The 13206-nt window shown below is 45.1% G+C and overlaps 1 protein-coding gene across 5 annotated transcripts in view; it reads right to left on the reverse strand.

The window, feature by feature from the left end:
• The window catches only part of LOC310797437 (NACHT, LRR and PYD domains-containing protein 3-like), a 132829-nt gene extending 120576 nt beyond the window's left edge, over positions 1-12253 (reverse strand). For 4 of the 5 annotated variants that reach the window (XR_014553728.1, XM_083659815.1, XM_083659814.1 and 1 more), the window contains exon 1: positions 12193-12253. The gene's annotated coding sequence lies outside the window, so the exon portion shown is untranslated. The remainder of the gene's footprint in view (positions 1-12192) is intronic. The other variant, XM_083659812.1, reaches the window with a different exon arrangement.
• Positions 12254-13206: the final 953 nt, after the last annotated feature.

Raw genomic sequence — 13206 nt, forward strand, 5'->3', positions numbered from 1 at the left:
CATTTAGAACATTCTTTTCACTTTGATCTTGCTATAGTGTAGGGTATTTACATGCTTGCAGTATTTAAACTGCAGTTAGATTGGTTTGAGAAGCATAATAATATGGAATAATAGCCTATATACAGACAGACTGGATGAAGGGAGGGGGGGGGGGGCAGAGCGCTTGGCTTTGTCTGGTTTTACCGGATTTGTCCAGGAATTGGAGCTTAAAAGGCAAGCGTGTGACTCTTAACCAATAAAGAAAAACTCGGGGACCACCTAACTCCCCAAACATCCCCAAAAACAATAGGCCTAATACTTCAACTGTAAATTACAAATTACAGGCTAATTAAATGACAAATAGCATTAAGCCTGTAAAATTAATCAAATGTCTGGCTTCCCACAATTATGAAAACAAGATAACTGATATAAAAATATATATATATATATAATTTATTTTAGTTAGTTGACCTTTTTTTGTTTTACATTTATTTTTCCTTTTCAGTTCAAATATAGCCTATTCAAAGTTCAAAGAAAGTTTTTGCAAGTTCAATAAATGCACAATGTTGCCAAAGTCAAATAGCTATCTGTTGCCATATTAAAGTAGCATTCAGTTTTTGTGTTCAAATTAATTAATACACAGGACAAGATGTTACTATCCCTTGTGCCAAAATCCGAGGAAAAACACATTTAGAAGCCCAATCCAGAATAAAACAAGCTAACAGGCTAACAAACTAATAAACAAGACACAAATCACCAGTTACCTACCCTAGCCAACAGCAGTATGAAGCATGTCATTGGGGTTTTCAAGTGGGCACCTTCCTTCACCGACGTTTCGTTAAGTTAGGCCCACGACACCTCAAGAAGGCTTAACGGTGTAATCCAGCGTCCTGGAAACACCCCCCTCCATGCTACCACCGCACAACTGCATATTACCTCACTATCTAAGCCTAGCTATCCAGGTCGGTTCGGTATGACATTCCTGACTACACCACCACTGTCAATGATTCAGCCCTGTTGATGCGGACCGTCAATCATGACCAACAACAAACAATCCCTAACTACACCACCACTGTCAATGATTCAGCCCTGTTGATGCGGACCGTTAATCATGACCAACAACAAACAATCAATCCGACCTTAGCGAGCTCCCCAGCTAGCATGTTTCCTCCTTATCCACAGCCATTCACTTGCTCGTTCTGCTGCCTGAGACATGTTGCTAACCGCAAGTTTCAGGCTCCGTCCCCGAATGCCCAACTCAGTTAGTAAGGCAATAACGGACTTTGCCACAAAACCACGGCAGCCCACTTCTACAGGCCGCACTCGAGCCCTCCAACCTCGCTGCTCTGCCTCTGCTGCCATTTCAGCATACCTAGCTTTCTTGCGCTCATAAGCCTCCTCAACTCGATCTTCCCACGGGACTGTGAGTTCGATAAAATAAACTCTCTTCTCTACCTCAGACCACAGTAACAAGTCCGGACGTAGCCGGGTGCTAACTATATATGCTGGGATGACTAGCTGTTCATTCAAGTCAACCCTCATTTCCCAGGCTCCACCTACACTTAGCTGCCCTAACTTGTGCCTGACCTTAATTGGTCTAATCTTTTCTCCCTCACGTACAAATTTGATCTGTCTAGTCTCTTTGCTAGCAACTAGAGAATTTACTTCTAGCCGCTTTTCCTCAACTGCAGCTGCCAAACATTTCAACACCTGGTTGTGACGCCAGGTGTATCGCCCCTGTGAGAGACTGACCTTACACCCTGACAGTATATGCCTCAGTGTACATACACTAGAACACAACGGGCAGGCACCATCCTCGCCCAACCACTGATTTAAGTTCTGGGGAGATGGCAGCACATCATAAGTAGCCCCTAGAATAAATCTAATTCTGCTGGCCTCCATGCTCCACAACTCTCTCCACTTCAACTTTCTCTTCTCTACACTCTCCCAGTTCACCCACTGTCCTTGCTTTGCCTGCGACACTGCCTTAGTACATCTTACTGCCTCCTCTTGCCTATGTACTTCTTCAACTACCATCTTCCTCTTTTCTATTACTGATGCCTTGTTCCACACAGGTTTCCCTATGCACAACCCTAAGCCTCCACGCCCATGCTGCACCTGACCTATGATATCCCTGTGTCTAAGAGCTGACTTTGCTTGCTGTACTGCCTCCTTTGGGTTCCACTTCCTCCCTGTTTTAACTGTGGGCGCTACACTCCTAACCACTGGATCCTTTGACTGAGTCAGAGTAATTTCCAGTCTAACCTTAGCACACTTAAACTCCTCTGTCAGGCTAGATAATGGCAATTCCAATATGCCTTTCCCATATAAGGCTACACTGCTTAGGCAGCGTGGGACTCCGAGCCATTTTCTAATGAATGAGTTAATCATCCTTTCTAGCTTTTCTACCTTTGAAAGGGGAACCTCATACACTGTCAGTGGCCACATCAACCGAGGCAACAATCCAAACTGCAAACACCACGGGCTCTATTCTCCCACAGGCCATCGGCGCTATTACGGGCCTTAACCGCAAAAAAACGTGCCTTGCGCCTGTTTCGGCAAGATAGCAATAGGCTTTAGGCTGCCAAATGCGCTTTAGGCCGAATGGGCGTGGCGCAGTCCCAAAGTGGGCGTGTCGGCGCTAAATACCAGCCTAGTGATATCTTGGGACCTGGCGTACATTTAGCGCTTTGCGCTTTTGAAAAGCAGGCCTATTCTGTGCCTTCACTGCCTCTTCTCTGTCACCCTTCTCTCTCTCTCTCTCTGAGTTCCCAGCATGCATTGTGTTTCTCCATTTCGCTACTAAATAGCAACCAAATGAGCCAAAATAGATATAAAAGGTAGTTCTAAATTAATGTGTAATGGTAACACAGCCTGCCATTGTCAACATTTCAATATTGGACCAAATAAAACATCGAAATGAAAACACCACCCTATGTGAAACATATATGTCCTCCTGGGCCTATATATACCCCTTGTCGAGTTAACGTGATTTAGAGAAGTAACAGCGGAACGCGCTTCGGAACGCGCTTCTAATGGCATCTGCTATACTGTGATGTCCCTCCAATAACTTGGCCCTATTTCACATTTAGTTTTACAATAAAAACACATTTATGCAATGACTTGACATAATGTAGGCTATATTTATGTGCATCATCCTTCCTGCAGCAGGCGAGAGAAAATTATATCTTTCTGGACAAACTTTCACCAATCTAATAGGCTATATTTTTCTAGCTGATGCATAGAACATTATTTTCACTTTGATATTGCTATAGTGTAGCGTATTTACATGCTTGCAGTATTTAAACTGCAGTTAGATTGGTTTGAGAAGCATCATAATATGGAATAATAGCCGATATATGGAGACAGACGGGATGAAGGGAGGTGGGGGGGGGGGGATCAGAGGCTTGGGTTTCCTCTGGTTTTGCGGGACCAGTGGAATTGGAGCTAAAAAGGCAAGCGTGCCATTCGTTTATTGCACTTATCCAATGAGCATGACAGTGCATAATTTTACGCCTAAAAGGCGTGGTTGTAATGCTTTGGGCTGCATCTAGCACCAGCACAACGATATCAAGTGCGCCTGTCCACGCCCACTGCTTTGATCTGCGCCTGCCGCTCGGCCTAGAAACTGCGCCGATGCAACGATAGGGCCCCACAACTTTAACTTTCCTGGGAGCCCTGACTTGTCTATACTTGAAATACCTTGAATCATTTCCTGCCTCACCTCCTCAAACTGTCCCTTATCACTGAAACTTGCATCATACCATCTTCCCAAACTCTTGACTGGTTTCTCTAACACTGTAGGCACCACCTCATCATTTATAACAAACTTCTTACCTACTACCCTCCCTTTAATGATTGAAATACTCCTGGACTTACTTGGCTTCACTTTCATTCTAGCCCACTGCAGATTACTATTTAACTAATCCAACAATCTGCTAGTACATGGAGCGGTTGACGTCATAGTCGTCATGTCATCCATGTATGCCCTAATTGGAGGGAGCCGCAGCCCTCCCTGCAGCCTTTCTCCACCCACTACGCATTTTGAAGCATTAATAATGATCTCCATTGCCATGGTAAAAGCTAATGGGGAAATTGTACACCCTGCCATAATGCCTATCTCCAGCTGCTGCCAAGCTGTAGTGCACTCTGCTGTGGTAAAGCAGAGTTGAATATCTAAGAAGTAGGCTTTAACTAAGCTCTTTACTACCTGGCACTCTAAAGAAATCAAAGGCCTCCCATAACAGACTATGCGGCACTGACCCGAAAGCATTAGCCAGGTCCAAGAATACTACATGCAGGTCTCTCTTCTCACGCCTAGCTGACTGGATTTGGTGCCAGATCATGCTGGTGTGCTCTAAGCACCCGGAGAAGCCGGGAATTCCAGCCTTTTGCACCGAAGTATCTATTAGCCTATTCTTTTCTAGATAACTAGACAGCCTCTGTGCCACAACACTAAAGAAAACCTTCCCTTCAACATTAACACGTTGACTGCCAACGACGTATGTATACGTCAAAAAGAATCCAGCGCTTCACTGCCAAGGACGTATAGATACGTCAAACTGTTTTTTCATTGGTTTCCACTAGGTGAGGCCCTTGGGCAATAGGTGAATGTGGATCCGACCTCTCCCGCTGCCCCGGAAGTACTCTAACAAAGATTTCTATATAAGGAAGGCGGGCGCCTTTGATCAGCGTGGGTAGTAGGTAAGTTTGAGACAGAGCGACACTTAGCATTACATAGCGATTTATAGATAGAGAATTTCAGCAATTTAGCAATTTAGAGTCAGATTTAGAGCGAGTTGGTTAGCGTAGTTGATTTAGTTTGTTAGTTGTTAGTACAGTAGTAGTGTTTAGTATAGTCTTTATAGTAGACTTTGTTTAGATAGATAGTTAGCGCGTAGTTACAGTTCATTGTAGTTAGCTTAGCCTTAGCGTCAGTTCATTTTAGTATTTAGCGTTTATTCTAGTTCAGTTTGATCGAGTTGGTAGCCGGTAGATTAGCCTTATTTCAGTTCAGTTTGATCTAGTCGTAGCAGTAGTTGTTTTATTTCAGTTTAGTTTAGTTAGTATTTTCAGTTTTCAGTTTAGTTGGGAGCGGGTGGCGTGTTTGTGCCATGCCGGCCAAACGCAAGCGGTCTTCGGCGGCTGCACGCAAGCGATCGGCGGATCAGAGATCACTGCTGGATTTCTTTTCCGTCCGAAACGAGCTTGTGCCGGAGACCGATTCCGAGGTCTCGGATGAAGAACGGGGTGAGCCCATGCATGTAGCGGCTGCTGCTGCTGGGCTGACTGAGTCTGAGTCGAGTGAGCTCACGTCTTCTCCAGACGCGGATTCTGAGGACGAATGGGAGCCATCCAGGAGCGAAGCTCCACAGAGCAGTGGTAAGACGATGTTTGAGATGACTTGTGTAACTTGTGTAAATGTAATTACTATGACTGTACAAAAGCCAGCAGTCAGTCAATTCATTTTACTGAATTTCAGACTCTGAAGAGGAGCCCGTTGCCGGCTGTAGCGGTAGGCCTACAGCATCTGGTGCTACAGCCTCTGGTGCCAGGAAAATGGGTAAGATCACAGTTCAGAATCAGGTTTATTTTCACATCACAGGTTCCAGCCAGAATTCAGTACCACACATATAAAAAACACTAGTTTATGGTAATTATGTATTTCTATAATTTGCAGATGGAGCTGGAAGTGGGAAACATCCTCAGCCTGCAGGTCCTCCTGAGTGGAGTGATGTTGACTGGGAGCCAACCCACATCCCATTCACAGCAGAACCGGGTCCTCATACTGGTGGTGCTCCTGCTCAACCAGTGGACTTTTTCCAGCTCTTCCTGGACAATGAGCTGCTCCAGGCTATTGTAGCACAAACTAATCTGTATGCACATCAGTGCATCAGTCAGGTGAGCGAGGCTCTGCCACATTCAAGGCTTGGGAGGTGGAAGGACACTGATGTGGCAGAAATCAAGAGCTTCTTGGGACTATACTTCCTCACTGGGATCGTGAAGAAGCCTGAACTGTCCATGTACTGGACCACAAATGAACTGTATGCTACCCCCCACTTCAACAAAACCATGTCTCGCAACCGCTTTCAACTGCTAACCAGATTCCTCCATTTCTCTAACAATTTTGATGTTGATGGTGCAGACAGGTTGTACAAGGTCCGGCCAGTATTGAATGACCTGTTAGGAAAGTTCAGAGCCATGTTCACACCAGGTCAAGACATCAGTATTGATGAGGGGATGCTCCTGTGGCGTGGGCGGTTGGCCTTCAAGGTGTACAACCCACAGAAACCCATAAAGTATGGGATAAAATCATACATCCTCTGTGACTCCCAGACAGGTTACTGCTACAGCATGAAGCCCTACTGTGGTGAGCGGTCCTCCCTAGGCGAGACGGTGGAGTTCCTCCTCGGGGACTTGGCAGGGCAGGGGTACCATTTATACATGGATAACTACTACAACTCTGTTGGAATGTGTGCACAGCTGCTGGAGTGTCAGACACATGTCTGTGGCACTCTGAGGAAGAACAGGGGCGAGCCACCTGCTACGAAGGTTACCAACCACACAGTGAAGATGGGGGAAACGGTCATGCGCCACAATGGTGGCACCATGGTTCTGGCCTGGCGCGACAAGCGAATCGTGAAAATGGTTTCCACTATGCACGACGACACGATGGAGACGGTGCAGGTGAGGCAGAAAGGCAGCAGAGAGAGGGTCCCACACGCAAAACCCAAGTGCGTTGTGGACTACAACAAGTACATGAATGGGGTAGACAGATTGGACCAGAACATTGCCTACTATCCCTTTGCCAGGAAGACATCCAGGTGGCCATTCAAGTTTGTCATGTACTTGTTTCAGATGTCTTTTTATAACGCCTTTGTTTTGTACAAAGCTAAACACCCAGCTAAACGCCAGAGAAAGTGTAAAACATTGCTGGATTTCATCCTGAGTGTTGTCGGTGCATGGACCAGACCTGTGGTGGAGGAGGAGGTGGGGGCTGGGGTGGAGGAGGAGGAGGTGGGGGAGGAGGTGGGGGGTGGCGGGGTGGGGGCTGGGGGGGAGGGCAGTGACCAACCTGCAACCAGGCCGGGCCGGGCACCATACCTGGACCCTCCAAGCAGGCTGGATGTCGATCTAGCGGGCCATGTAATGGCCAAGTATCCACCCACATGCAAAAAAAAGCTCCCAGCGAGGAGGTGTAGAGTTTGTAGAGAGAGAGGTGTTAGAAGCGAGACACGCTACCGTTGTGTCATGTGTAATGTCCCATTACACAGGGTTGACTGCTATGAGGTGTACCACTCCGAGAGGAACCGTGCTCGGTGGCACAAGTAGGCATGGGTCATAAAAAAAAAAAAAAAAATGCCTGTTTTTGATGTTGTGTCATGTGTAATGTCCCATTACACAGGGCTGGCTGCTATGAGGTGTACCACTCAGAGAGGAACCGTGCTCGGTGGCACAAGTAGGCATGGGTCATAAAAATAAAATAAAAACTGCCTGTTTTTGATGTTGTGTCATGTGTAATGTCCCATTACACAGGGCTGGCTGCTATGAGGTGTACCACTCAGAGAGGAACCGTGCTCGGTGGCACAAGTAGGCATGGGTCATAAAAAAAAAAAAAAAAACTGCCTGTTTTTGATGCTCTTTGTTTGATTGTTTGCTAGCTAGGAGGAATACATAAAAAGCACCTGCCGATTTTCATGTAACTTTGTGGATGGGTGTAACATGGGCCAAGGAAGTACCCATTACATTTTGGAACAGTTCTGGATTCAGTGTACGAGCCCAAACCGGTTTGATCACGAACCGAAAAAACCTATAAAAAAAAAAAAAAACATGTAAAAAAAAAAAAAGCTGAGTGACCTGTGGTCTGCTCTTGTTTTGTATTTATTTTGACATTTATTTATTTTATTATGGTATTATTCCTCCATTATTGAAAACAACTATTGTTCAGATGTCTGATGTCTCACTGATGCCAAAAATAAATGGTTAAAGTGACTTTTCTGCCTGTTTGATTGAATTTCACAAAACTGCGATTATCTCAGCTTTCTGCCTCAGACCCTGAAACCATGCTGTACTCAACGGCTAATATCTACATAACTACTAACACTACAAACTAACTCTTTTAGACAGAGAAAGTACACATTCTATTAGTACTTTTGAGATATTGTATGTTCACAAACTCCAAGCAGAAAAGAATCCTCGGCTCTTGTAAAATGAGCCACAATCCTCAAAAAACGGCTTGGCAGAAGCTACCTACAGCAAGAAAAAAACGGCTGGCAGTCAATGTGTTAAGTAGACGGATAGGTCTAAACTGACTTATCTCTAACGAGTCCCTTTCTTTAGGAATTAAAATAAGTGTTAACTGGCTCTATATTCTGACAGCAATCACTGAAATAGTGTGTTTGGTCAGTAACTTGGAACTCCTAACCCCCACTGTAGCCTACTCTGTCTCTCTCCTGTAGCCCTGCAGGCAGAGTGGATGTATCTATGCAATCGTAAGTCATAGAGACTCACAGGTGGCTGCATTGGATTCGGGGTGAAAAAATACATATAGTCCTTAGTACGCATTGTGATCGGACCTTCCGTTTCCCAGAAAATGTAAACATTTCTCTGATTGGATAGTGGGAGGTCTAAAAAAAGGACAACAAGATAAATCTACTCGCGGACCACTAGGGGCCGCGGTGTCAATCTGCCCTTTTCTATCATCTATTTTACTCCAAACGGGCGAGTTATATAAAGATTTACCCCCCTAGAGTTGTTATGAAAAGGTGATATAGCTATATAGACCAAAACCGTGTTTCGCCCCTAACTGGAAAGACGTTTAATCATGTTACAAAGTCAGGCATTTTAACATGGGGGAATGCCTACTGCCCCTGACGCCTAGTGACCATTTGAGGAACTACAGCTTCTCAATTCACGTCCGCATCATCAGAGGGAAGGAGATGGGCTTGCCCACTGGCGTAGACTCTCAAATGCATCCTCCGATACATGTGCAGTCGCCAGCCGCTTCTTTTCTTTCACCTGACAGCGAGGGGTTTCACCGGCAGGATGTAGCGCGTGGGAGTATCACACTATTGTGAGTGAGAGCAGAAGTAGCTGAAGGGGTTTGAATGTATGTAGTGTTAAAGTCGTGTAAACACTTAAAAAAATGTGTGGATGTGTGTGTGTGTGTGTGTTTTGTGTGTGTGTGTGTGTGTGTGTGTGTGTGTGTGTGTGTGTGTGTGTGTGTGTGTGTGTGTGTGTACCCATGTGTTTATTATGCGTATTCATCTGTGTATGTACCACCAGGGGAGCCAGATCAAGACCCCTCGAGGAGGCTGGAGATCTGCTGGCCGGATGTGATGAGGAGCAGGCAGCTGATCATGGAGCTGAGGGCACCAACAAGCTGACACATGCTCACACCAGAGAGGACACCTGTGAGTTTCCTTATCCACCTCTCTCTCTCTCTGTCTCTCTCTCCCCCTCTCTCTCTCTGTCTCTGTGTGTGTGTGTGTGTGTGTTGTGTGGTATCTCTCTCTCTGTCTCTCTCCCCCTCTCTGTCTGTGTGTGTGTGTGTGTGTGTGTGTGTGTGTGTGTGCCTCTCCCTCTGTCTCTCTCTCTCTCTGTCTCTCTCTTCCCCCTCCTCTCTCTCTGTCTCTGTCTGTGTGTGTGTGTGTGTGTGTGTGTGTGTGTGTGTGTGTGGTGTGTGTGTGTGTCTCTCTCTGTCTCGCTCTCTGCTCTCTGTCTCTCCCCCTCTCAGTCTCTGTCTGTGTGTGTGTGTGTGTGTGTGCCTCTCTCTCTGTCTCTCTCTCTCTGTCTCGCTCCTCTGTCTCTCTCCCCCTCCTCTGTCTCTGTCTGTGTGTGTGTGTGTGTGTGTGTGTGTGTGTGTGTGTGCCCCTCCCCCCCCCCTCTCTCTCTCTCTCTCTCCTCTCTCTCACTCTCTCTCTCTTAGCCAGATGATTGTTGGCCCTATCCACATATGTGTATGTATTTGTATCGTTTTATCCTTGACTCTGTCTTTGTTACCTATAATGCGTTTTCATGAGGTGAGGAATTACAGTGATGATTGGCTGGGCTACGGGCCATACTCCCCGCCCCAAACCAAGCCCCGCCTTCAGCCCCCATAAAGCAGCCCTGTGCCCGAGACAGAACAGCTCCAAATGGAACAGTGAGGACGGACCTATTTATATAGCTCAGTGGGACGGACCAGTCAGATCTGCAGCCTGGCGGTGTCTGTCAGTCACGATAAATCAAGTTTTGTGTTTTGTGTTTCGTGATGTCGATCCCACGCCACCCCCCCCCCCCACACACACACACACACACACCACACACACAAAGACACCACCCCCACCCACACAGACTCCGCATATAGTGCCACCTACTGGGAGCATATTGTAATGATTTATACAGAAATGTAACTGTTTAAAAGTGATATAATTGTCTGGGTAGACGTGACCTCCCTGTTTTCTAAGTTAAAACAGCCCCGAAATATGGTGGGGATGCAATTCTCGGCAGAAACGTTCAGGGCACGTGCCGCAGGCGCAAATTAGAGCCGTGCCAAATCATCTGCGCCCCCAAAATGCCAGAGCAAATGGGATTTGGGCAGTCTTAAGTACCACAATTATTCACAGGTGTGGCCAGGCAATGCCAGGGCGTTATATCAATCAGACCAATCCGATTCCCGTCTCGCAATGGCTGTTTGCGCGAGGCATGCAATATGCTGTAAGTCTCTCCATGCGTAATAGAGTGGACTCACTCTGCCGAGGACAGAGAGATGGAGAGAGCTTAGTGACAGATTGTCTGTGGTACCAACGACCCTCCAGGTTATGGGATAGGTGAAGGTGAATAGCCTACTATTGCAAGTAGGCTAATGTCAATTGTCCAACAAGTTTCTCAATTAATTTCCTTCTTTGTGATGTGATAAAATTTCTCAGTGAGTTGTAGTTGATTGCCTCACTGAATATCAAACTTTTAGCAGCAGAATTTGATGGAGGTGCTTTTAAAAGCTATTAGCGCAAAGTAATTGCACGCTGCTGACAATAGGATAATGCCATCTATCCCCACATTTTAGCGATGAAACGCCTGCTTTGGCATGTGGTACGCGGCGCCTATGTCCAGTACAATTATAATAGGCATGTGCTTGTACAATTTGCATTGCGCCTGCGTTAAACGAGCGCAAATGCTCAATTACCACTTTTGCAAAGATAGGGCCCTAGGGCTCCTAAACTGTGGAACGCTCTTCACTGGACTGAAAATCTGTGCTCTCTGTTGACACTTTAAAAAAGACTCATCTGTTCACACTGGTCTTGTCTCTAGCCTCTTGTGTCTGTAACTCTGTGTTGATGTCCTTTGTTTTGTTGTTTCTTACTCTTTGATGGGCTTATTGTAAATATTTGATGCTTGTGAAGCATGTTGTGACTCTACTCTGTGAGAGCTGCTATTTGAGGCATTAGCCAGGCTGTCAGGCGCTTTAACCATGGTTCCCACACCTTATTCAACGTCAAATTCAAGGATCCAACATGGCAGTTTGAGACACGGATCAAGATTAATTACTGTTACAACACTGAGAATGAGAACTAGCAGCTTTACAGAAGCTCACATACAACTATTAACTCATTGAGTGCCAATGACGACAGTTGTCGTCAATTCGAATACTAACGTAGAGTGCCAAAGACGACGATTGTCGTCAATTGCGTCAAAAGTGGCTGGCACTCAATGAGTTAAAAAGAGAGAGGCTTGAATGTGTGAACACTTCTCAACTGTGTCGTGTTCAATCTAATTACAATGTTAAGTTAAAAACGTTAAGTTAAGATTTTCAAAAACTTTCAAGGCCTTGATTCTTACAACTTATTCATTACAAACTTTCAAGGATTTCAAGGACCTGGGGAACCCTGTTTAACTCAGACAGCTCAGTAAAGTCAAGTCAGAAACAAGTTGCAGACAGAACAGCTGGTCAGGTTTGGACCAGATTAAATTGCAATCTGCACACACTGTTGTCTTTATAATATCTGACAGAAAGATGGCCGTGCAGTGTGTCAAACCAACTCAGAAATAAAACTGCGTCATTTAGGCCTTCTTCGATCAGATCGTCATCTCAGAATTAAAAGATAACGATCTAATTTCCTTTGTAAGACCCGGGCTGAGTTTGTACCATGTGAATGCATACACATAGTTCAGTAGAAAACAGACTCAGAGACTGTTACATTCAAATAATAATAATGTTGTAATAATACTCACCCTGCCTCCGTCTGTGTACCTGCTCTGCTCTGCCTCAAAATGTCTGACTGCTTCACGACCCACACCCAGATGCATACCTGAGCATGTGTGTGTGCTCCTGCACGCATGTGGGCGTGTTATGAAACCTGATGCTTTTCATTTTACCATGTACTGTATACAGCTGCAACCTGGAGCATCTCCAAATGGGACAGGCCTCACCTTCAAGTGGGATCGATCATGACAGGTAGTTTTCCCACCAACTCCAGTGAGAATCCCCTGCCGCCTCTATCCACCTTCTATCTATTTACAGATATGGGACCATTTCATAAACAAAGATAACACATTTAAAGGCACTAAATGTGATATTCAGCACTAGTAGAAGGCAGCAATCCACTGCTATATATCTAGAGACAGCCGAGTAATATTGTTGTGAGCAGTGAAGGAAGCCACTCCCTCTCTGTTATAAAAACAGGCTTGTTTCCAGCATGTCTAAACGCCAGCTCCTTTGTGCGTGTGTCCCCCCCCCCCCTGTGTTTATAACTAGACAGAGACGATTCCATTCCAAATTATTTTATAAATATGACTGTACACTGATAAAAAGGATTTTGGGAGGTTGTAATTCTAACACAACTTCAATCTGTCTGAGAACAATAAAATGTAAAATTGTATCTTTATGGTATGCATCTATATAGTGTAAGGCACCCTTTATACATAATACACACTCCATTATCTATATGTTGTAGTTTCTATTTAGAAAACATCACTAGATGTCCTCCCTTCAAAATTAAAAGCCATGTTAATTTGTTCACTTCTCATAATAATTTTAAATATTATGTCACAGTATAGTTTCTTTGCAGGTTTATTATAATGATCCCAATGAACATTACTTGTCCCATATTCCCAAGTTTTGACCATTTCTGAAAACTGACAAACATAATCAACTTTTATTTTGAAGGAGGTAATCTAATGTCCTGCATCAGGAAGAAGCCACATTGCAGCCATGCCTTTCATTACACCATACAGCCAACACACAAC

Source organism: Poromitra crassiceps, assembly GCF_964638095.1.
Source record: "Poromitra crassiceps genome assembly, chromosome: 2".
Lineage (NCBI taxonomy): Eukaryota > Metazoa > Chordata > Actinopteri > Beryciformes > Melamphaidae > Poromitra > Poromitra crassiceps.